Source organism: Anguilla rostrata, chromosome 1, assembly GCF_018555375.3.
Source record: "Anguilla rostrata isolate EN2019 chromosome 1, ASM1855537v3, whole genome shotgun sequence".
Lineage (NCBI taxonomy): Eukaryota > Metazoa > Chordata > Actinopteri > Anguilliformes > Anguillidae > Anguilla > Anguilla rostrata.
Genome location: NC_057933.1, coordinates 43,256,953 through 43,280,752, shown reverse-complemented (window position 1 = coordinate 43,280,752; position 23,800 = coordinate 43,256,953). Strand labels below are relative to the sequence as shown.

Genomic DNA, 23,800 nt, shown 5'->3' with positions numbered 1-23,800 from the left:
CCATTGTATAATGTGAATTAATTAACTTAACCCCTTAGTGCACATGCCAAATCTGGTCAATCCATGCCCATTTAGGGGGTACCCTATTTAAAGCTTGATAACTGGCTTAAATGAAGCAATAGATTTGTACCATTTACAATACTAAATTAGATTATATTCATAATTTTGGAAGAAATAAACTAAAGTGCAACAAATGCAATTGTCTAGGCAAAAAATCAAAAATAAATTTGCTCTTTTTTAGTTTGCAATGAAACACTGAGAGATTGCATATATATACAGCAGGTTAAACTATACACATCCTGAATCAAAAACGTCTTGACCACAAATTCATAAAATCTAAGGGTGGATATGTATAACTACTAAAGATATATGAAGCAAAAACTAAGCAGTGTACCCAGTGTCTCCAAATCTATCCAAAATGTCTAAATTACTGCTGCAAATCACCTCATATTCACGTATTTCACTAAAAATCAACTGTTTTGAATCAAGAAACTCACTGTTGCATCATTTCCAAGTGGGAATTACAAGCTGTTTGTCAGTACAGTGGTATAAAATAACTAGGTGTCCAGAAACATATCCAAAATCTCTTTTGTCCATTATAAAAATATCCTTTGTCCATTATAAAGCATATAAATGAGCCCCTTATGAAGGTTTAAGTTGAAACATTAATATCAGATTACAAAATAAATGTGTAATAATTAACTCTCGTATGTAATTCTGTACTCTGTTCCCTTGTATGTTTTCTGGTATGGGGATGGGACAACATGAATTTTCAACCATCCACCACGTTTTGACAATGTTCCAACACTTATCTATGGCAAGCCATTTTAGTTTTAATTCATTTCTGGAGGATATCACAAATTCAATTCTAACTAGTGTCGGACAAGCAAAAATTAATTAAGAATGTTTCTTTTCTGAATCCAGCGGCTCCAACAGTCAATGTCCTTGTTAAAATGTACAGCACTCTGAATACTGAACCAAGTGTCAGGTGCGTGGGGGGTTAGGACCCAAACGCAGAGTGGAGGGGAAAAACTCAAAACTCCAAATGGTACAAACAAAAGACTTTACTTAACAAGTCCAGGACAAAAGGGAACAAAAGGCCTCGCAGGGCAACTCTTCAAAAAAACACAAAGTAAATCTACAAAACTCAGGAAACAGAAAATCCAAAAATCCAAGAATGCATGAAAAAACCGAAACACACAGGGCAGAAACATGACCAGAAGCACACACAAAAACAAGGAGTCAGGGAGAAGGGAACTTAAATAGACAAGACACTGACGAGACACAGCAGGGCACAATGCACAATCAGGCCACAGAGAGGGAAGGGAAAACGAGACAACCAAAAAACAATAATTGAACAATTGAAAACAATAATACAATTAAACAGGGTACAAGCAGAACACAAAACAGCCATCTGGCGGCCCCACAAGGAAAGACAGGGATGGAAACACAGAACCATGACACCAAGTGATATTGCATGCTAGAACCCCTCACTTAACCTACATATTAAATTAAATCTAATAAAATATATTTAACAATTATGTTTAAAATTAAAATTATCAATTAAATCGCCAAATTTTTTGATAGGTCAGCCTACAGAAAACTGGTGGAATCAACCAACAAGTCAAAACAAGCTGTATATCAGGTTTTCAGATTAAATAATTGAATTCAATAAGAAGCAGTCAATTATATTAAGGAATTGAAAACTTACATTCTTTATTGGATGAAGGCACACTACTTCTAAATTGCATAACAGAAAACATACAGCAAAACATTAAACAACTAATCTAGAAATACCAGAAAATAGAGAGAGAGAGACGGTTGAGAGAGAGAGAGAGAGAGAGAGAGAAACGGATCGGCCAGACCTTGCCAAACTATCACCCACTTCCAGTATAAGCGCCACAAGGAAACCAGCTAAAAAAACACAATCTAGGAACCACCATCAAAATAAAGAGGAAAACTCTTCTTCTTCCAGGCTCCGAAACCAAACGCAACACAACAACCTTTTTTCTGTGGCAATCTTAAATACCTTACTCAGCATGGCTTGAGGATGTTTTGCCCTGATTGGGTGATGCTGAGTTAAGGCCTAGGATAGAAGGGGGGGGGGGGGGGGTCAGACTAATTTATGACAAGGACTGGCCTACCTAAAGATTGCATTCAAACTTAGAGGACATGGGAAAGGGAAATGTTAGGCATGTAGGGTCTCAGACCCCCAATATCGTGTCCTGTGTCATCTGGTTTGTCTCTTTAGAGGGGGTGAGACCCATAGATTGTCTGCCTAGATCAGGGTATCAGTAGATTTTATATTGCCCCAATCACATTTGCTTTGATGCTGGTGACGGGGAGGCCAGGCCACATTCTTATTCACTGATTCCCTCTCTAGGGCCAAAATCTAAACACATAAACTACATATCCTACACTAGTTTGAATGCAATTTCTTGATATCAGAAGAATTATCAATTGTAATTAATTATGTGTATTTCTGATATCAGAAATTCGATTTTAACTAGTTAAAATGCATATCATTGATATCGGAAATTAAATTTTACCTTGTTAAAATGCCAATTCTTGATATTGGAAATTCCATTTTAACTAGTGAGATTTAAAACGTTTTTCTCATTCATTTAAATGGGAGTTGGAACTTGACCTAGTTATAATGCCAATTTGTGATATCATAAAATCAATTATTTATATCAACAATATAATTTCAACTAGTTAAAAAAAAAACAATTTTTGATATCATGAATTCAAGTTTAACTAGTCAAAATGCCAATTATTGATATCAGAAATAAAATTTTAACTAGTTGAAAATCCATTTATTGATATCATTAAATCATATTTTTATATCAATAATTAAATTTAAATTCTTGATATCAAAAATTGTATTTATGATATCAATTATTGGTATTTGAACTAGTTAAAATTTTATTTCCAATATCAACAATTGGCATTTGAACTAGCTAAAATTGAATTTCCAATATCAAGAAGAGTCATTTTAACTAACTTTCTGATATAAGAAATACACATTATAACTAGTTACAATTGAATTTCTGATATCAAGAATTTGCATTATAACTAGTTAGAATTGAATTTGTGATATCCTCTACAAATTAATTAAAGCTAAAACGGCTTGCCATACTCATCGCTGTTGCATGCATAACAAAAACTACTAAACTACCAACTAACACTTACATCACTGTGTGATATCTGTTAAGAACCGGTCTCGGACTGGACCCAAACGCAGGACTCAGAGGCAGCAGTAGATATAATACAAAAGGGGTTCATTTGAGTACAGACAGAGACGGTAGGAACCAGGGCAGACTTGGGACAGGAACCGTGAGGGTAGGTACAGAGGTCCGGAACCCGGCTGGGCGTGGCGCTGAACAGGCTGTGGCAGGAACCCAGGCAGGCTTGGAGCAGAGCTGTGGGGTTTTGTGGGGAGGTCCGGAATCCGGCTGGGCGCTGGACAGAATACCTCCGGTGTCGGTAGCGGAGCTGGGCTGGAGACTGGGAGGCCGGCGAAGGACGGGCTGGATCGGGAGGTTGGAGCTGGGGAGGTAACTGGGGAGAACAGGGGAAACACGGAACAAGACGCAACGCAGACAACACGTAGGCACGACAGACAGGGGAACACTGAACAAGGTACATGAACAAACAAACTGTGGCCAAGGTGCAGAGAAAACGGGGTATAGAAAAATAGTGCTAGGCTAGGTTTTAACGTGATAGCAATGCGTGACGCTGGGCAACAAATCAACGATCTGGCAAAGACAGAAACAAAAAGTGTGGCTTTATAGTCTAGTGCAGATTGGAATTAATCAGGGAGGGTGTGAGGAATGCGACCTGAACGAGTGTGCAAATTGCTGAAGGCTGGAAGTGATTAGGGAGTGCATGGGGAAAGATCACGCCCACCCTGTGGGGAAAAGCAAAGACGTGGTGAGGAACAAGGCACGCGGAACAGAAATAACCGGAACACAAGGGAAACCATAAGACAACCAAACACGGGGGCATGACAATATCCTCATTATAAAATACCACTAATCTATTCGAAGACACTCAATTTAAAAAATAATGTATATAACTGAAATATTTTGAATACTTACATAACGATGATGAAATCTTATCTGTGTTCAGTAGATAGAGACAGAGACAGTAAATCAATAATACAGTTCTCTCCGCTTCTGTCTTACTCCAGAAAATGATGTCAGCTAGGTCTGTCAGTAAACATATGGCTTAGCTATGCTCATAAGTCCAAGAAATTACTAAAAATCATTAATAACGTTTTGTGCAGTGTCTTTTACTGCTACCACAGAGTGAATGCGATGATGAGAAAACATTCGGTTACGCTGAACTATAAATATTAGACATGTTATACGTCGTTAGAAAGCTTATACTGTCACCTACTGAATAAATGAATTGTCAATCAAGCCAGACTGTACTAAAAGGGCAACAACTCCATAAACAACTCGTGTGGTATTACGCACAGCTATTTTGGAAGGTACCCAGATGTCACAAATGTGCGTATATTTCACAAACGAATTGTCTAAGACAATATATGACCACTCAGTCTCAAAAGGGACATCTCTACGCGTAAAAACAAAGGTAAGGTTGTGTATTTATTCAATATTTAGTCCCAGATATTGACTGTAGAATGACATGGTATAATTTAAAAAAACTTTTGTTTACTTTGTTATTCAGTGAGAATCGTTTTCACTGCTGTATTGGCATACCTTAGGGCTATTGTCAGGTTTATCTTGTTGCTATGACGGAACACAATTTTTAAGTTGTGAAAGAATATTTTTCTGAATGCCCAAATAAACAGTATTATCCATTATATCATGAATGGGGGTGTAGTTGCAGATGAGACCGCAGGGAGGGGGTGCTTGTTAAATGAATGACCAGAGTGACAATGGTGGCGCTGTATTTGTCATAGTTGTCGTGTATCGTCTACTAATGAAACTAAAACAAAGCGTTTCTGTTTTCAACTCATACTTTGGTTGCAGGAGCAATGAATGTCTGAGTTGAACAACATAGGCATGCCGGCGTGCCGACCAATAGGTGGTGTGCGCTAAGAGGTTAAGGACATGGGGTGTGGAAACAGTTAGCCTAATTCACTTTGGCCCACCCATAATTTAAATCCTGGTGCTGCTACTGGTGGTTAGACAGAGAAAATAAAATTTCCTGAATCCTGTATGGTAACTCACAAAAGAAATGTGATTATAAAGTAAAGAAAACCTGGGTTGGCTATTATTTTGGGGCATATGATGTCATATCACCCTAGAAAAAATCCAGCAATAATCCCTCAATTAACTTTAGGACTTTCCCCAAAGGTTTAAAAGTCAAGAAATTAATTTAAAACTTAAATTAATACTAGTATTAATTCCAGGCAGTGATTTCATAACGTTGATATATTTTGTTGGTTCCTTCAAAATAATTGAAAAGGAAGGAGAGCCGTACTTACAGTAAAATGATGAAAATATTACTCTGAGGTCTTTATTCAATTTTGTAATCTATTGCACCTAAATTACATGCCCCTTGGAGTTGTTCCCTCTTCAGATTTGTGTTGTATGATGTAATCCATAACTGGATTGTGAATTACATTTTTTTTAAAGATTCCAAGTACCTGCAAGGTGAAATAAATGGGCTTCAACTTACAAAGACTGTACCTAGAAATAAAAACTGTCAGAAAAATCCAATTAAGTAATTGTTTAATCTACAACTGTTCTTCTCTCTGTGGTTTCTCATTTATCATGCTTTCCCCCAAAATTGAATATGTAGTCATTTCCACAGTTAATAACTCATGACCTAGACACACATGGCATTTATCAAATTTCTGAGATTTGCAACTAAATGTGCAAAGCTGATGTATAGAGAAAACAAATGGCATTCAGTAAAGAAATCACAGACTTGTAATTATGGACTACATTTAATAAATAGAAATAATATTCACCAGCCGATAGAGAATCATATCTAAATATCCCTATGAGGTTGAACATTGTCCTCATAATATTTGTACAGAATGAATACTTTTATTACTCCCTCTGAGAAGAATCCTGTCTGGTGTTAATTCACCAGAGATTCCCATCTCTCTTTGTTACAGATAATTAGAATAGACTAGATATCCCAGCAGAGAATATAGAGTGACAAAGAGCAAATGATAATGGGTGGTTCAAACCTCCTGCAAAGCTTCTTGTGTGCCCAGTATGCTTTTTTGAATATATTTTTTCTTTCATTTTAAGATTAGCCCCATTAATTCCTGGCATAGGGTTGCCATGAGCTTTATATTCAGTCATGTATTCAGTATCAGACCTGGGTCAAATGCAGGTATTGATCAAATAGTTTTCATTTAAAATATTTGTTTTGTGTATTTATGTTATTTGCAAATAAAACGGGGAAGACCAATTCCTTTTATTTGAGGTATTGTACATAATTGGGAAATACGTTCATTTGAAATAATTGCAATTATGGATTCAAATACTATTTTAAAGGAATTCATACAAAATGGAAATATCAAGTTGTTCTGTATAATTACTTCAAATACTTTAGAAATAATATTTCATGTGATATATGGCAATTATATTGTATTATCCATTGCATTACATTAATGTTTATTACGTGTCAATAATACAATATGAAATATATATCCTGAAATGAAATATAATGAATTAACCTCTTAGCGCCAAGCCCCTAGTGGTCGGCACGCCGAGATTACTGAACTCAGACAGTCAGTGCTACTGCAACCAAAGTACGAGTTAAAAACATAAACACCTTGTTTTAGTTTCATTAGCAGACGATACACGACAACTATGCCAAATACGGAGTTTCGCAGTGCCACCATTGTCGCTCTGGTCGTTCATTTAACACGCGCCCCCTCCCTGCAGTCTCATCTAAAAAACACCCCCCACTCTTGACATAATGGACAATATTGTCTATCTTGGCATTCATAAAAATATTCTTTCACCACAAAAAAAAATCGTATTCTGTCATAGCAACAAGATAAACCCGACAATAGCCCTAAGATATGTCTATACAGCAGTGAAAACGCTGCTCACTGAATAACGAAATAAACGAGAAAAAGTTTTTTAAAATGATCCCATGTCATTCTACAGTCAATATCTGAGACTAAATATTGAATAAATATACAACCTTACCATTGGTTTTACGCATAGTGATGTCTCTTTTGAGTGGTCATATATTGTTTTGGACAATCCGTTTTGGAAATATACGCGCATGTGTGATGCGTGGGTACCTTCCAAATTAGCTGTGCGTAATACCACACCTGTTGTTTACGGCGTCGTCGCCCTTTTTAGTACAGTCTGGCTTGATTGACAATTAATTTATTCAGTAGGTGAGAGTATAAGCTTTCTAACGATGTATAACATGTATAATTCTGCTTTTGTAATAGCGTTTTATGGGTCAGCGTAACCAAAAATATTTTTAGCATCACATTCACTTACGCATTCACTCTGTGGTAGCTGAACCTAACGAAACGTGGTCAACGATTTTTTGTAATTTCTTGGAAAATACTATTATTATTGAGGACTTCTGGACATAGCTAAGCCATATGTTTGCTGATAGACCTAGCTAACATCGTTCTCTGGAGCAAAACACTGCTTAGTTTTTGCTTGATACATCTATAGCACTTCTACATATTCACCCTTAGATTTTATGAACGTGTGGTCAAGAAGTTTTTGATCCAGCACATGTATAGTTTAACCTGCTGTATATATGCAATATTGAGGAAATATTGGGTAGCATTGCTTTGGAATACATCTTACTTAATTTCGGTGAGGCAAGATAGCCTATATTGTTTGTAGTACCGTAACTTGGCGTCATTTTGATATCAGTACTTTTGAGTAACTTGGCATTTTTGTACATTGAAAACGTGTTTTTTATGAGATATCATTTCTTTTTGCAAAGCGTTTTATTATGAGAGTGAGAAATGCGAAGTGACCCTGTAAAAAACGGTTGTGGATTATGGCTGTCCTTGTGTGAATTTGTACAGTCTGATGAGCGTGTACTGTTTAGCAGTTTCAGTTTGCTATATATGTAAAACAGTGGCTGTTACAAAGGGTGCGGTGGCATAAGTATAAACGCAACAGAAACGCAGGTGAAATATGGCCAGTGTATGTACTCACGGATTTGACGGCCATCCAACAAGCCTTGATTGAGAAAAGAATCAGCAAGCCCGTAGAATTAGAGCTGCCTAGGTCGCAACTTGTGTACCCTGCTTTCCTGCTCCGTTGTCTGTTATTTCGTAGAGATGCACTTTTAGTGTTTGTAAGGTTTATAAGGCATTTTGATAGGCTTATCTGCAGGTGGGAATCCTGTTCGCTGTTTTGCTAAGCTAGAACCGGAAAACTTGATAGTGGAGAATAGGAGCAGACGCATATGTCCCAGTAGGCTTTGCAGATGAGAAAATAACAACAGTGTGAGAGAAATTAGGATGAAATGATGAAATTGCATAGTTGAAACAATATGTTTTTAGCAGAATGGGCATGTAGGTGAAGGTTGACATGATCACAGACTATAGTGCGGAGTAAATAAAGTGACCATGAGCGTGTTTAGTTTCCTTATGGAATGGTATATATAACAGTCGGTATAGAGCATTAGCTGTTAAAGTGGAGGGTTAAGTAACGTGTGAAATTTATTGCACTAATGTGCTTTTCTCATGTTCAGTACTAGTAGTTATACTTATGAGTGAGTCATGGTTTTAAATGTAATGTTTTCATGGGGAGTTGCAGAACGTACATACGTAGTAATTGTTTGTATGTGGCTAGATAGAGAACAGGGTGAGGTAACATGAATGTAGAAACGTGGCATTTGCTGATAAGAAGGTTTTGAACGGTAGCCAAGTGAAGAAATATAGTTAGTAGAAATGGCAGAGTGGTGAACTGCTGTAACGTTTTAATAAAAGGAATACATTTGCCGTCATGAAATGCATATGAGTGGTCGTGAATGAGTTTTGGTAAAGAAAATATAAAAGCGTAAGAAAACGTTAGTGTAAAAGAGGAAATTATCTGCCTGAGGGCGAGGCGGGATTCATCCTTCAACCGGAGGTTTACCAGTCTGTGACTTTGTTAGTGCAGCACCATGACATAGCTATGCAATGCGTGAAATATCATTAGCAAACCTGTCCGTGGTTTTAAAGAAGAACACAGGCCAGTAAGCACAGAAGAGCTCCCGTTGAATCCATATGGCTTTGCAATATTGTAGCCGGTTAATAACTGAACGTGCAGACGGTACGTCATAATGCAGTGTATACGTTCGGTGAACGGCGGTAGATATGGTGCAAATGCAATAATTGAGAAGTAGTAGACAATTATTAGTGAGGGTAAAAGCAGGTTAAAGAAACACGTCTCTAGCTGGGCTTGAAACTACGACCCCATGTTCCCAAGACTGTAACCTTACCCACTAGGCCACAGGTGGACTAGCTGTTCAAATTGGAAATGTTTCAGAATAAAAAGGTATGGGTATTTTGCGTGTGTATGCGAGTTTTTGATTGGGTCGTGACGGTGAGGATTTGGCTGGTGTCGGTAAAATGTCCAATGGGGAGACATGTTGTTAGTGGGATAGGCGGCAGGAAAAATAAGAATGAGAAGAAGAAGAAGAAGAAGAAGAAAGAGAAGAAGAAGAAGGAGAAAATGCAAAATCCCCTTAGTTTGGGGCTTTATTGTGTGGACATGTGAAGTTGTTTATGAAATCTGTCTGTTGAAATGGGGTCAGAATGTACAGAATTTAATGTTTTTAAGGGCTGAGTGTCTGTGGCTGTTGTGGTTATTTCTGTGGGGGAACCCTGAAAAGTGCCGGACTCTCGGTGCTGTATAGGTATGGGGCATGCCCCCGCCAAGGTGTAACTTGACGGGATGGCATACCTGCCATCCCAATCTCTCAGTATTTCATTGCAAACTAAAAAAGTGCAAATTCGTTTTTGATTTTTTGTCTAGACAATTGCATTTGTGGCACTTTATTTCTTTCAAAATTATGAATATAAACTAATCTGCGTCAGTATTGTAAATTGTAGCCATTTCTCAAGTCTCTGTGATGTTCACATCTGGAGTTATAAAGCTTTAAATAGGGTACCCCCTAAATGGGCAAGGATTGGCAAGATTTAGCATGTGCGCTAAGGGGTTAATTTATTTTAAGAAATATTTTCTTTATTTACAGTTAATTGTGTATGAGAGCTTACCTATGTGACACTCCTTACTAAGAGCAACAACCAAATCCATTATTATACAACAGTGTGTTTTCTACAACTTTGATTGATGTAACTGCTGATAGCGGCAGTAGAATAAATTCTGAAGTGTTCAGAAGCATCTTATCGGCTGACGTGCAAGCAAATGACTCCAAACTCATCGGATGGTTCTGCATCCTACAGCAAGACAATGATCCCAAACATACTGCTAAAACAACAAAGGACTGGGAAATCAAAAAACTCAAATATTCTTGATTGACCAAGTCATTCACCTGATCTGAATCCAATTGAACACGCATGTGATATGCTGAAGGGAAAATTTAAGGCAGCTAGCTTTAAAGCATTCACATTAAACATTTAAAAATGAATATCATCTTACCATGTATAAAGGCCTTGCAGAACAGCCTTGCAAGTAGGAATCTTCAAATCCACATTGTGACAAAATTAGAAAATTACAAACACTTGTTTGCAGTTTCATTTGCATGGAAAATTTGAACACACATTTAACAATTGCAAAGGCATTGCAGCCTCTATGTACCATCAGATGCATATATCCCTTGTTTAGCACTGGTGCTACTCCAGTCTTAACCCGTAGACATAATTAGCATGAGGATGTTTGAATGAATTGATTGATTAATGTAGTGCATGAGAAACAGCTCTGTTTAAAAAGTAATGTGCCATTTTATGACTAATTTGCTCCTGAGTGCTGTGTCATGTGGGTCATGTCCACATGAACACTTAACAATCAACTAGATGAAAAGTGTTACTTTCTGCAAGGCTTGAATGCTCACCCAGTACCAAAGGGCTGCCATGTTCAAACACTTGAACTTTTGCACTGGTGAGAGTTCGGCCCCATGCGGTTAATATACTATCCTAGGTTCTAATTTTGGCCCTGCGGTCTTGAGAAGCAGTATGGCTACAGCTTCATGAAAAATGCCTCTGTAACAACCACCCTAGAACCCATCAGTCCTAACAATTTGTCTAGTGAATAACTCCAGACTGTGATTATTTCTCTCCATCTGTGAGCTGTACTGTTCTGGAACTGTCAGTCCATCAGTCAGTCCCTTGGGTTCACCATGTCTGAGTATAGTGGCATCCCCAGCACCAGGCCTGAACACTTAGTTAACGGGACCTTTTTTTGGTAACGGGAGGAAAGGAAAAAAATGGTGAGCTTATCATATCTGATTAGGCCTGTCACTCTCAGACACCGGCTGCAATTAGTCCTCAACACGGTCATTCAGACCTCCTTTTTCAGAAACCCAACCAAGGGTGTGGGTGGATGGGTGGGAGGGGGCACTTGAGCCATGTAAGTGTGTACATGAGTGGCAGCTGCTGTACATGCTTGTGAGAGATTTTCTGGAGGTAGGGCAGGCTGCAGAGAGAGAAAGGGTTTCAAAATGAGTTAGAGCTGGCATTTGAAAAAGTGAGCCAGATCGATGGCACTCCTAATCCTGTTTACCATGGTAGATATTCAGAGGAGCTTTGTGTTACCATATGGGCTGGCCAGCTTGTCTATTCAGACCAACACCCAATACGAAATGCCCCCACCCTTCCCCCATTCTCCACCCTTCAATCTCACCCTTGTCCCTTCCCCGCCACACATAGATACACACAAATGCAAACACACAGCTCTCTTCTCCAATGTGTGTTTCCTTTTGTCCGAGCATAGAACCGAGTTATAGAAACAGACCTGGTGATTTAGCGTTTAGGTGGCACCCTACTGTCCACCGCCGCCTCCCCCCCACCCCCCCCCCCCGCCGCCCCGCCCCGCCCCGCCCCCTCAGAACTGAAAACCACCAAGGCCAATCTAAAAGGAAGACACAAAAACATAATTAACAAAAATAATTTCTATCCCCGATACTCCAGCAGATTGCTCAATAGAGAAATGCTCCTCCATGATTAGAGGTCCTTGGCTTTTGGGGAGTGGGGAAAGAAGCGGTTGGGGGAGGGAGAGAATGAGGAGGGTGAATGCCAAAATTACACCCTGTCTTCATCAGGAAATAAAATGGCTGAAGAGGGAAGGCATACTGCCTGCCTCTCTTTCTCCCCCTCTCTCTAAATTGCACTTCTTTCATTATTACGCATTTTACATGCAGACCCACACTCATACACCTGGCTGCCTCTGGGTTGAATGGGAATTGTGATTGTTTCTAAATGCTTTGAATGTGATATTTGATCTCTTCAAATGCATTTGGAGAGGGTCCACTGCTTGAAGACGAAGTCTTCATGAATATTCATCAAGTTGTGCTCCCCCTTCTCTAATGCAGTAGAATAATTGCTTTGGAATCATTCAGGCAACAATATTGACATTGTGAAAGGGTTGGTTTAGAACAAACAGGCACTGCTCAGTGAGCACAAATTAAGCTTGAATGTATGGAAGCTGTAGGTTTTCAGCGTGAAAGAACAAAATTTTAAAAAGCTACACCCAGAAGAGAGATTCAGTGATTTATCGTATATGTCTCCATGGTTTTATGGACACAAAGCATAGATAAACAGGTCTGTTGTTTTATTAGCATTTTCTGACTGCTGTAGGGTGGTGTCCTTTCTTGACTGATTATGCAGTTTTTGCCCTCCTGAGACAGAGTTAACAGGAATGAGAGGATATAGTTGCTATAATTCATACCATTTACTCTTGGTTACCTACTTAATGCTGAAAAATCCAACATTCAAGCTTTGATAGGTAGATTTTTTTTTTTTTTGTTGAACACTGACCGAACTGATTAAGGTGATAAAACTGAGGCCCTTGTCCTCAAAGCCAACAATAAAACATCAGGTAAACCAAACTGATTTAAAATTAGCCATTTAAATGAATAAACCAAACCTTTCATTGTTCATTTCTCTGGCCAACAAAATCCGATTTTTATTTTTTTATTTTATTTAATATGGGTGTCAGGGTCACATTAACACATTTACTTTTTTCAGAAGGTCTCCATCTGAAAAACAAACATGGTTTTTTGTAGCATGTTTTTGTGTGGTGTTTTATTTGTATTGTTTTACTTGCCTATGTAAAACTGTCAGTCAGTTCTCTCCAGTGAGAAAAGTAATGAGGTTACCCTTCAGGGGCATGGTCTAATTGATTAGTGTCATTTCATCACTTACAAAGAGTTACCATACCAATCAGATTCTTGACCTAATGTTCCCTCTGCCATATTTCCAGGACATACCTCACACCAATGCAGCACAGAAATTTTGGCCCTGTTAGGGTTTCCCACAGAAATGATTTATACACTAATCAGAAACACAAAACAAACTGCTGTAGCTAGTTAACAATTTCCTGTTTTTACTGTGTTTAGTCGTATATCGATGGGCATGGGTACATGAGGACTTAAAGGCAGACCATGATTTTTTACTTGCATATATGATAAAATAACCACGCTAAGTCATATCTATGGTGCACTGGGTATCAACATGGGATCAGATTCCAGAAGTGCTTGTTGCTTGTTAGCTGCTGCAATGACTGATGCCCAGAAGCCTAGATACAGCAAAGCAAAAAGACAAGCTGACAGGGCTTGTTCAAAAACTGGAGTCAACCTTGGAATTGCTTTTCCTTGGTGGTGTCAGCTGAAGTTCGCAAAGGGGATGAAAAGCGACACGGAGTTAGGCTGTTTTCTGTTGGACCTGGAAGTAACTTACTTTTTGCAAGCTAGCTGTTAGGCAGCTAGATGCCCGAGGTTGTGGGGCTTTTGTATTGAATTCCATTCTCCCATCAAGATGTCTTTCTCCCTGTGGGAACTGCTGGTACTGTTAATAGTTGCAACTTAGCTAACTTGGTAATTCACCAGCATCTGTTTCAATCAGGAACTGAATTGCATGCTATCTAGCTATGTGTAGCCAACTTCAATAACAAAGCTAACAAAGTTGCAAAGAAAGACTCCCTGTCCTCATTAGGATTCACTGATAATAAAACGCAGCATAACTGCCTAGGCATCAGTAGTTCACCTGTATTAATTTTAATCAGGGGAACTGAATTCGATATAGCATGCATGCTATCTAGCTTCCTGTAGCTAACTTCACTAACAAAGCAAAAACAGTTGCAAACGAAGACTCTTGTCCTCATTTGGGTTTGCTGATTTTAAAACACAGCATAACTTATATATTATATAACTCAAATATTTCAAGAATGTATTTCTAACTTTAGACCTTGGGAATATAACAATGCAATATTACATTACATTTTATTTCTGCACAATAACAGTATACCAAAGAACGTTGGAACAACTGCAGAACACAGGTGCAATAAGGTAGCTACAATTTTCACCAATTATCCATAGCCATTAACATAAACATGATGTGGTATTTGAGAAAATAAATTGGCTAATATTTGAATAGGATACAGATAACTTTGTGAAAAAGTAATTCACTTTACAAGTGTATTAGCTAGCACACAATGTTCCCACACGTTAAAGGGTGAAAAAAGATCACTAGAACATGGCCTAATTACTGTTACCATCTATATGTAATCATTCATGTTGCTAAAATTGCGATTTTCAATATCTGACCACCACTCCTCTTCGCTTGAAATTTTTCTTGTAGTGCTTGGGGGTGTGTTCTCAACGGAGGTGTGGGTGGGGTTGAGGACAAAGGAGGAGTCAAACACAGAGTCTAGAAGGGCCTCAAAAAATCTGCATACAATACCTAAGAAAGAAGGATTGTTTCTTGTTTCTACTAGCTAACAAAAGCGGGTCACTTAACAAAATTGCATTTGTATTTCAGTTAATCCCATACAAATACAATTTATGGTAATGTAGATAGAAATGCCAGATGTATTCTGATTAAAGAAAGGTCCCCATTACCGTTGATACATTAAAGCTAGATAGATTGCCTGTCAGATACATTCAGATAATAAGGTTAATGCCAGTAGCACACAACAAATGCTCTGTGTCCTTGCTTCAGGCTGCCACATGGTGATTGCATACTATGATTTCTTTATGAACATAGACAATATTATACTGTGTACAGTTTTTAATATAATTATCATTTGCCTTAGCTTGCTGCTAATTCTGTCAAAACTGCTCAACCTAAAGGACTTTAAGAAACTTATTTTGATCATATCACTTTTTTTACCCGGTGCATAATGAATTAAATCAGCCTCTCTGTTTCACAGTTTAGGCTCAAGGTACCTATCTTATGGCACCTTTTACAACTGCTAATTTCAATTCATTTTTGAGACACTGTCAATTTGAAAGGAAACAGGGAATGGGAAAATTGGAAAGACTGAACCTGAGCACCTATATAACCAGCGATTGAGAAACTCCCCAGTGGGGAAAAAAAAAAAAAAAACATCAAAAAGTGGCAAGAAGAAACTCATTGGTGGGAAGAAATCTCGGGAGGAACTCACACATTATAAAAGGGAGGTAATGGGCAATCTATCAGACAAAATAATCATAGTGGTTGGGCAAATTATAGCCTGAGGTATTAATCTGGATGGTAAAATAGACAGTCCAAGCAAAGAAGTGTTTATTAATATGCAGTGCAGAAGAGCAAGCTGATGCATCTAGGCCTCCAGGTAGCACAATAGCGGGGCATGAAACAACAGAGGGCCAGAGCTCAAGTGGCTCATGAGGGTGGGGTAAAGGGACAGAAGCCCCAGAAAAGGACATAAATGCAGATATATTGGGAACTACACAATTACGATGTCAAGTCCTGCAAATGTAGAGGTCTGATTTAAATAGAAAAGCCCCAGTGTGCTATGCCGTGAAAGTGTATCTAAGAAAGGATTGCATACAACCATGAAAGTGTTGTTGGACTGATGGCAACCAAACAACGAACAGAAAGCCAGAGCATTTACATGCAATGACTACCCTCTCCACAAATATTTGAATTGATTAAAAAAGTGAGATTTCAGCCTACACTTAAAACATTGTTTTAAAGCAACAGGCCACAGACATGATAATCACTGCAATCTCAGATGTTTGTCACTGTTTTATAAAACCACACACATCCATCCTTTCTGCTTTGCTTTGACCTCTATTGTTAATCTGAAAAGACATTTGTGATAGACAGAATCAAGGATTTGTATATTTGGAGAAAACCAGGAAGATCATGGCTTTCACAGAGAAAGAGAGCCTGCAAAGGCTCCCCAAATTAACAATTCATTAAAGGTATACAATGAAGAAACTGGTTTTGGCGTTATTCAAGTGATTGGCACAGAGTCTGTCAAAATGGATCAAATACAGCAAAGTGAGAAAACATTTCTTTGTGATTTCAGTATTTCTTTGATTTTCTAAAGAAATAGTCTTACAGGTCAATGCTGTTATGCTTTAAATCATCACCCAGCATGCAACTTACCAATACATTATGCAGGCAGCCAGTTACATTGGCAACTATACAAAGGTTCACCTCAACAAAATATATAATGTCTCACATTGTGTTCTATATAAATCAACCCCCGTGTCTGTGTGGGTTTCCTCCAGTACTTCGGTTTCCTCCCACAGTCCAAAGACATGCAGGTAGGCTAATTGGAGACTCTAAATTGCCCATAGGTATAAGTGTGTGAGTGAATGGTGTGTGTACTCTGTGATAGATTGGTGGCCTGTCCAGGGTGTTTTCCTGCCTCTTGCCCAATACATACTGGGATAGGCTCCAGTCCCCCCCACGACCCTGCCCAGGATAAGTGGGTATAGATAATGGATGGATGGATGGATGGATAATAAATCAACATCTAAAAATAAATAAAAAATTCAGGACAATACAGTTACAGGTAGCCAATAAATAATTTGATTAACTCCACAACAGCAAAGGGCACCAATTTGACAGAATGCATTTTTCAAATTTTAATTGATATGAATTTTAATATTTCCACTCTGGCTGGGAATCTTGTTAAAGTTTTCCTCGTGATATGCTCTGCGTAATAATGACCTTTAGTTTGTGTTTATAACACCGATTTATATTGGATCTGTTCATTAATTGCTAATTAAATGCAAAATAAACTGCTGATGTAGTTATTACTCTTCACACATTCATCTTTTATATTTTTATAGAACAATACATTTTAAGGAAGCAATTACATTTCAAAAAGAAATGTTTGCCATCACACAATCTTATTCAGGCACCGTTGTTGTTAAAGTTTGAGAGCAAATTTATCATTACACCTCAGACCTGCAATTAAAGAAATCTGCAGATCTTAATTAGCAACTGCAGCTGTTGAAAGCCCCATCCATCCCTGACAGGACTATCAGCTCCGTCACTGAGTCCCGTCACTCTGCATGGCCTTTTGAAAGAACTCTATAAGTGTGACCCATGTTGGAGCTGTAGTCCGCCCTGGTCCTTGCCTTCACTGATGCCCATTCCTCACCTTGGTAGAGCATCGACGGGTGGAAACCACTTTCTTTCTGACACCTCAAATAGAGCTTATCTACTACTACCCAGCGACTTGTAAAACTTCACAGAGCTTATGAAAAGGATGGAAGGGTGGGAAGTGTGATTTTTTCTGACAAAAAAAAAAAAAAAAATGCCACCAAGAAAGAAAAAAAATTCCTGGCTTATGGAATTAAGTATTGAGCATCTGGCAGCTCAGAATACCCATGTAATGTCTGTGTGCAGCACATAGATGCCTTTGTGCCTGGGCTGAATCTGATCTTTGTGTGCACTGAGCTCCCGCTCAGAAATCAAACTACCAGGTCCTGACGACAGGTCACATATGAAGTAACCCTGGGCTGCACGGTCTGCCTCAGTCGGGTGATACAACCAGAACACTGGCAAATCCTGGATTAGATAAATGCTTTAATATTTTTTTTTTAAATCAATAAAGGTACGGAGTAAATGTTCTATCAGTTGGTCAATACGTGCTGACCACAGAAATACATGCATCTCGATATCTGTTTGAAAAGAAATTGTTTATATCAGCAGCTGTCTTGTAAGCTGCAGTGTAGTTACTGAAAGTCCAGACAAATTGTAGTAAACACGATGCACAGTTGTATGTGTGTTACATTTTGACTAACTAATATGAATAGCATAAAGCATTTCTCTTGTGCTATCATAGGAATACCAATTAAATTATATTTCCTTTCCTTTTTTTCTCTTTTGTGTTTTGTATAATACATTCTTTTTGCAATTAGATATAATTCATTCACTGAAGTGTTTGATTTACAATTAGCAACATAAGTCAATGATATGTGGGCATGTGAAATCATTCAGCCATAATTGCCTGTCTTTACTTTTCCTTAGAGAGCAAAATATCAAGCTCTCCAAGGCCTAATAAATATGGCTTGCCATGCTGCTGATTAAGAGATGTTCATTTTTCACAAACAATATTACCATTTTTCTTCAGCAGCAGACATTTGGCATTAGATTAAACCCTAACCTGAGGTAGCCCTCCAGCTAACGGTAAAGCTTGAAGGGCAAATGCTCTCCTTAATTTATCAAGTTTGCCTCGTGGTGCTCTCTGGACAGTAATGACCTTAAGTTTCCATTCTAAAGATGGCTTTTACCGTCACAGAGTAACAACATCTGATTGGTTATAATGAATCACTAGAGGTAAAGGCCATCTTCTTGTCTGATTTAAGGATTTTGATCTTTTGTACACAAGCTTGCACAAAGAGAAAAAAAAGGTATTTTGCAATGGATTCCTTTTTTGATGTCTCCTCCACTACATGTGTGCTGTAAATGTCAGAAATTAAATCAGATGCTTTTTGAGTTGAAATTGGACTTGGATCTGTCGTGCTACTGTTGGACGAAAGAACCTGACTGTCTGTGTGACATGACATCACATTGCAGACATAATCTTCCATGCTGTAAGCAAATCATGAGCAAAAACATGTCTTGAATTTAATATGATGAATGATTTTGTAATCAGTTGCATGTTTGCGTATAGGTACAGAAAATTGGCAGATATGCCATCCCACCAAGTTACGGCTTGGTGGGGCAGCATGCCCCATACCTATACAGCATGGAGTGTTTGCCAATTTTCCAAATTTTCTACAGAAATAACAAATCACAATGTCCATAGACTCTCAGTGCTTAACAATATTAACTTCCTTCTTCTTCTGACCTCATGTAAACAGACATAATTCACAAATAACTTCACATGTCCTCACAATAAAACCCCAAACAGGTGATTTCATGTTTGTTCCTATCATTTCACATACCCAACATAATATTGTTCAAGGCAGGCCACAAAACCTTGGATTGAACCATTAATGTCATTACTCTTTTACTAAAACATTAAAACAACTGCATGTCTAGCTAGCTTGCTAACTCAGCTCAGTTCAGTTAAAATGAAAAATCAAACTAACACTATTTCGGGGGACAATATTTATGACAACGTTGTCATTTTGTTTGTCATCATGAAATTCACCCACCTAGGCTATTGTTGTAAGTTACCCAAACCCCAACTAACTGCTTTAACTAGGCTAACGTTACTGTAGCTACCTTGCAAATGGCACAATTAATGTTAGCTAGGTCTATGGATCATCTACCAACATACAATCAATTAGGTCCGTCTTGTATACAATAAAACCCGTGAAAAATACTTACCACATCCATTAAAAAAAATATGACAACACTTTCATTTATCTGTAATTCATTTCCATGGTAAAGGAAAAATGAGTGAATCCATGACTATGTGTTTTGTTGAGCTAGAATGGATGTGTGTTTGCATGTATGTATGTGTCCACATTGCTTTGGAATAGAGCTGGTTTAATTTGTGAGCCAAGATAGCCAAGATACTGTCTGTTGCAAATTGGCATCATTTTGATATGAATACTTTTAATGGTGGCCCTAGATATATTAGGATTTAATGACTTATAGGAAGTGCTTTGTATGTGTGAGTAACTTGGCAGTTTTGTGCTTTGAAAACATGTTTTTGTTTAGATAATACATTCAAGGCCATGCAAAACATGCAGTGATTAATTTTTATGTTCTCCATACAGTATCTGCCTTTTTAAATAACTGGCTTGAAGCTGACAATCAGGGTTTTCAAAACCCTGGCATGAAACATTTGCAGAATCTATGTTAGCTGTTTGTGCTGTTAAGTATGCTGCATCCCTTCTGATGCTGTTTTCTACCTCAGATGTGGGATCCATGGTTTCCTTCTGTCATGGTTTACCAGTTAATTAATATTTAATAACAATTTGAGAATCAAAACTTTAAACTAGATATTTTCATCAGTAGATCTGATATAAAAGAGTAAAGAAACAACAATTTGTAATCACAACATCTATGTTTGCATTTTAACCCACCCACAACACATCTTAACTCAAACACCAGTGCACTGTGCTGTTTTGGTGCTTTTTTTGGTGGTGTTATGAATGCATACGTGTGAATGTATGACTACTTGAAATGCAAGCTGTACTCAGTTAAGCACGCCAAAGTATAGGCCCTTGAATGGAGTGGTCATTCAATGCACTTGAATGTATGAGGGAAAAGGAGGAGACTGGCTTTACAGACATCAAATCATGTGAAACACACATTTCTCAAATGTGTGCATGTATGTATGTGTACAAGCAGTATGCATGCATGTATGTATTGCGGCATCCACAATCCTGTCTTTCCAATCCTTTAATTCTCTCTGTCCCCTTGTCATCAGACCTACAAGGCTGTCCTCTCCCAGCACATCCTTATCATCCTGGTCTTAGAGAGCCACTGGTTTTTGTTTTCTAAAAAAATTCTGCACACAGTTCAGACCAAAGTATTCAGGTGAAGCGTGTTAACCATATAATCAACTCCTCTAATTGATTAATTTTCAATGGAGATGGCCCTGCTCGCCGTCAGCGAGGGGCTCTATTCTGCAAGGGTGTTTTCTCCGACCACCACTCATGGGTGTCATCAACCATAGGCATATGCCCACATCCCACATTCTTTGGGGGGGGGGGGGGGGTGTCTGAATCCCATTTCACTGTGAACATTGTATCCCCCCCAGAACTACAGAAATATTAAAGGTGAACTCTAATTACTTTGACAGTTACAGTTCTAGTTACTTGGCAATGGACTGTAACTCTCAACCAAACCAAAACATATTGGGAACTTCATAGCCAAGCGGATACTTACTTTAAAATTTTTATAAAGTGATCATATGCATTACATTACAGGCATTTGGCAGACGTTCTTATCCAGAGCGACGTACAACAAAGTGTATAACCATAACCAGGAACAAGTGTGTCGAAAAGCCTAGAGAAAAGTACCATTCCAAGTGCAGGGAACAACCGCATAGTTCAACTTGGACCCTGAAGGATGAACTGATTAATACTAACACAAACGAGAACAGCAACAATGCAGTCTACGCAAAAATTCAAGCAGTAGATAAGACGAGTGCATTAACTAAGTCACCTACGAACAGCTACCTAGTTACAACCCTAAGCTTAAAGTTAATTTAGAGATTACAGGGAGGTAGGGAGGGATGGGGAGAGGTGTAGCCTGAGGAGATGAGTCTTCATGTGTCGAGAATATTACAAACAGCAAGTAGCTGGCTAATTAACTGGCTACCACATGTTGTGTGTATGATATTAAATTATAAGAGGTCTAAAGCCACAGTATCTATACCAAGGAATAAGGAAAGTGTAAATTTCATTCAATAGGCATATCAGTGTGTTCATCAGATCTCCTGAGCATGCAAGATTAAACGCTATTGAGGAAGGTTTAAATTGCAAATGTTTTCACATTGGTTATATATTTATATAATCAGAAGAAAACATATATTTTCATAGCATTTAACAACTAACATGTACACTACCTAATTGAAAATGCCAAATTTAAATCATTTAAATAGATTATGTTCAAATATAAGATTTGGGATTTTGGCTAATTTAGGGCTTAACTCTGAAAAACGTGATGGCGTGCTCGCAGTGCCAGATTTCTGCTTTGCCAGCGATTAATTTCTGATCACATGATGCAGTATATGCTCCCTACGGAAAAATGTCTTACCGCTGCTGTCACAAAAGATTTGGGATTTTGGCGTGTTTTGCTTTCGGAAATTTCGGAGGACCACGGCAATATAATGATCCTCTGGCTCTTGGTCAGGTATAGATTCGCTTTGGGTAGGGAGGTCCCGGTTAAATCCGACGAGCCCTTGGCACGTCCGTGCCGTCCTGTACCCTTTCCAGGTCCAGATTTGGCGCTGGTTGGGCCAACCTGAACGTGCTGGCGTGCTCGAGTGCTCAGATTTCTGCTTTGCCAGCGATTACTTTCTGATCACGTGATGCAGTATATATTACATGATTCTCGGCTATTTGGTCAAAATGGCAGCGCTGAGCGCACTGAGCAACATTAACAGGTCATCTCCCCTAGCATTCGGTAACATTCACACCCTTTACTTTTATTGTTCCATTTACTTGTGCAAATGCGCTACCAAAAGAAACCAGTTTCTAGCAGGATTACACTTCCTCACCTTATTCAATTAAAAGTACTGTCTAATCAAATGGGCATCCACAGGTTAAAAAAAATCATTTGGATATTTTCAATGAAATTTCTACCCCATTCATGGATAGAGACGTGTGATTCTGTAGTGAACTAGTTATAGGCACTCTTTAGCCCTTTTGGGACATTATTGCATACATACTGCAATGTGGCATGATCTCTCTTCCCTTCACAAAAAAGCCTCTTCTTACAGCTGTAAAGTTAACACACCAATGTTCCATTTGCTTCTGATGTCATAATAAAAACACTGAAAAAATCATTTGATTGACTGATTGTAAATTTGACTGCCTTTACAATGCATTTCAGCCCTGGCATAGTATTTCACAGGTGATTGGAGAGGATTCCCTTTGAACATTGCTGTCTATGCATCCATGATGTCAAATTTCAGTCATTTCTTAAATAGTAAGTCTGGAGGTGAAACACTGTGCTTCCATGTTGTAAGTTTACAGGCATGCTTTCCGTTCCTTGATGTATGTTATTTTTCACTACGATAGCCAGAAAGGCTGTATGCCATCGTCCAACAAATCCGTGGCGCTCAGCTCACATGGATTTTGAATTGGATTCGAGTTGCTTTCGCACCCGACCGGGTCGTTTACGAAAACTTCACGACTGCCAGGAAGCAGATAGCTCCATGAAGTGCATTGGCCGGGAATCGAACCCTGTTCAACTGCTTGGAAGGCAGCTATGCTCACCACTATACCACCAATGCTCCCTACGGAGGAATGTCTTACCGCTGCTGTCACAAAAGATATGGGTTTTGGCGTGTTTTGCTTTCGGACGTTTCGGAGGACCATGGCATGTGGCTCGTTGGTCTAGGGTATGATTCTCGCTTGTTCAATCCGGAGAGCCTGGCGACTCGTCGTCTGTCCCTTGCAGGGTCCACATATGCGCCTGGTTGGCCATCTGAAACCTGATGGCGAGTGCAGTGCCAGATTTGCTTAGCGATGTTCTGATCACTGTGCCAGGATTTACGATTCTCGCTATTTGGTCAAAATGGCAGCGGACGAACCTGGTTCGAGTGCAGTCATCAACCTAGCTCGAGAAACTGTGAATGCTGCTCAGTACCGTTATTTTCTTGACTTTGCCAGCGTACTTTCACTTGTGATGAGTATATACATACTGATTCTTCGCTATTTGTGCAAAATGGCTAGCCCTTGCTGACAAAGACTGAGGCAACATTAACAGGTCATCTCCCCTAGCATTCGGTACCATTCACACCCTTTACTTTTATTGTTCCATTTACTTGTGCAAATCGCT

General features: G+C 38.7%; 1 non-coding gene across 1 annotated transcript; it reads right to left on the bottom strand.

Annotated features, from left to right (window-relative positions):
- Nucleotides 1–23,180: 23,180 nt before the first annotated feature.
- Nucleotides 23,181–23,252, bottom strand: trnag-ucc (transfer RNA glycine (anticodon UCC)). Its single transcript has one exon. It is a non-coding gene; the product is annotated as a tRNA-Gly (tRNA).
- Nucleotides 23,253–23,800: the final 548 nt, after the last annotated feature.